The sequence below is a fragment of the Erinaceus europaeus genome, chromosome 8 (assembly GCF_950295315.1).
Source record: "Erinaceus europaeus chromosome 8, mEriEur2.1, whole genome shotgun sequence".
NCBI classification, from domain to species: Eukaryota; Metazoa; Chordata; class Mammalia; order Eulipotyphla; family Erinaceidae; genus Erinaceus; species Erinaceus europaeus.
The window spans coordinates 49,711,765-49,715,077 of NC_080169.1; positions in this window are offsets into that span (position 1 = coordinate 49,711,765).

Here is a 3,313-nt window from a genome sequence, read left to right on the forward strand (position 1 = left end):
ACATTAAGTGCTTAAACTAAAGGAAGATTTATTCAGAACTGGGGTGGTGGTAGTGTCAGGCTTTCAGGTCCTAGTGCATGATGGTGGAAGAGGATCTTGGCTGGGGGGTGAAAGTGATTTGCAGAGAACCAGGAAATTTTATTTTATTTTATTTTATTTTATTTCTACCAGAGCCATACTCAACTATGAGGGATTATGGTGGTGTAGGGATTTAACTGGGGAACTTTGGAGCCTCAGGCATGAGAGTCTCTTTGCATAACCATTATGCTATGTATCCCCACTGGAGAACTAGGAAATTTTACACGTGTATCAACAACTGTATATACTGTAAATCATTAATACTCCCAATACAAAATATGAAATAGTGCTTAAATTTTAGAGTGGTTCTACTGCTCTTATTTTTAAAAAATATCATTTATTTACTTATTTTTATTTATATATTTGTATTTATTTATTTATTACCAGCTCTGGTTTATGGTGGTGCAGAAGACTGAACTTGGAACTTTGGAATCTCAGGAATCTCTTCACATAACTGTTAAGCTATCTCCCTGCCCCTACTACTGCTCTTCTTAACGTTGTGACTTTAGCATATTAAATACTCCTTGTATTGCAGTTCCTTCCAGTATAAAATTTAAATTGTAATAATTTAATAAGCCTTTTGTTAAGAGCACTGTGCTTGATACAAAATAAACACTTAAATACAGATCAGCTATAATAACTATAACAACAATAATTATTATTAGCTCAAGGAGGGAATGACTTTTTTTAATAAAATACCAGCCAGATATAACCTCAGAAACAAAACGTAGACTTAAGTGTTTTATGGTTGGCATTGAGGATTCAAGATTTCTTAAAAATTAAGACTCTTATTTAATTATAGCTAACATATATTGATCACTTAATATGTGCTAGGAATTGTGTGATGTATATTAAATATACAATTTCATTTCCATTATAATTGTGCAAGTAAACTATATGCTATAGAGAAATTAAGTAATTTGCTTACAATCCAAATTTAGAAGAAACTGAGTCTGCATTTATATCCTTATTAATCAATTATTTATGTTATGTTTAACTCAGTATGAAATCACACCTCTAACCCTTTAACAGTTTTCCTATGCAAAATGAGAAGTTGTTAAATGTGTCATTTACCACAATAGTTAGAAGAAAAAATTGACCTAATAAAACAAGAATTTATTTCTGTGTCTTCAGCATTCTAGATTCAGTGAACAAATACACTTTTTTTTCAGGGGGTCTGGAGACTTGCCATTTTTGTTTTGTTTTGTTTTTTAAGATTACCTCTTTGAATGTAGTTTTCCTATATTTACTTTGATTTTTTTTAATTTACTAAGAACTGACACAAATATCATCCTTTATCAGATAAAATAATATTCCCAGGAAATAGAATTTGGGATGCCTGAGTCTTAGGGCAAATTTTCATTGCATTTAAAAAAAAAAAGAGATATACCTTTCATCGCATTTTTAAAAAAATGAATTAAAAAGTTTTGAAATGTATATACCAGAGAATTTTAAAAAGTAAATTTAATGAACTTTTCCAACCATCATTACTATTTCCAAAAATATTTTCATTACCCCACAAAGAAATTACAGTCTTAGTAGTAATTAGTCTCAGTTAGTCCCAGTGCAACTATACAGATAGGATTTAGTACTTTTTTTTTTTTAAACTAGAGCATTACTGAGTTAACAGTGGTCCTGGAGACTGAACTTGTGAATTTTGGAGCATCAGCTCTGAAAGCCTTTTGCATAACCATTATGTTATCTCCCCAGCCCACAAATAATTCAAAATTGAAAAAACATACTGTATATTTTATACATTTACTTCCAATTGTAGATTTCCCTCAATGTCTCTTTAATTAATTTTACATTTATTTATTTAAAAGACCAAATAACATGTTTTGAACCTAATTAGGAAGATGTAAATGCTTTTGGTAATTATATAAATCAAAATATTATATAATAATATAAATATATTGTTATACAAACCAAAAGTATTACAATGGGTCTATTTTAAAAATTCACAAGTCGCATTTAACTGTAGGTTCCAAAATTCAAAATGTATGATCTATTTACTAACTTTATTCTTTGTATGCCCATAAATAACTTTATTTTAAAATGGATACACATATGCATTACTATGATTCACTGTGACGTCTTTATTTCCGTGACTCTGAATGGAATATAAGTTCCTTGGTGGAAGGACATAGTCTATAAGTTTGACTCTCAATACAGCTCCTGGCACATACATGACTTAATTCTGTTGAATTAAAGAGTGAAATTTAAGTACATATACATAAGTATCAAAATTGCACTAATGCCCAAATATATATTTATATTTATTATTACATAATTTCATCTGTACACAATTGTCACCTAGAGTTCACAACATATTCAAAATTATATTCAACAGCTGAAAATTCCAGAGTGATGTATTCCGAATACCAGAATATTATACTTGTTAAAGTATTCATAGATGACTCTTATAATCTGTGTAAAGTAATTATTGCACCTGCACACACTATTCAACAGGGTATTCACCACAGTTTAGTTATAATACAGAGGAGTGAATATTGAAAATGTAAAGTTCGGACAGCGACTTAAGCCAAGTGAATAGACATATAGATAAATGTCCAGTACTCAGTGACTGTGGCTATTTTTGGAACTGGATTTGCTGTGATGTGTAGCTATTTATTATTATCTTTCCTTTTTATCTATTTAAAATTTTTAAATATTTATTTTCTCTTTTCTTGTCCTTTGTTTTTTATTGTTGCTGTAGTTATTATTGTTGTTGTTATTGATGTCATCGTCATTGTTAGGACAGAGAAATGGAGAGAGGAGGGGAAGACAGAGAGGGGGAGAGAAAGACACCTGCAGACCTGCTTCACCACCTGTGAAGCGACTCCCCTGCAGGTGGGGAGCTGGGGGCTCGAACCGGGATTCTTAGGCCGGTCCTTGCCCTTCGCGCCACGTGCACTTAACCCGCTGCACTACCGCATGTGTACATATTTAATAACATGATTAGGAAATAAGTTTTAGAATCAATAATCTATGTTAAGGCACTTAGGAGGTCTTTAAGGAATCAACAGTAGACTAAGAAAAAATGCTTAATGTCTTGTTTTAAGGGTTATAAATTTCCCAGTTAGGGCAACCTACCCTCACCCTACTTTGCCAATTAAGAGAACTGACAAGGCAGTGAAGGCAGAGAAGAACTCGCTTTTCCAACTCTGGAGGAAGCGCCAGGCCGACCTCCAGTATCCCAGCATGCCCCGCGCCGCACCCGTAGCTCTCCTCCCGC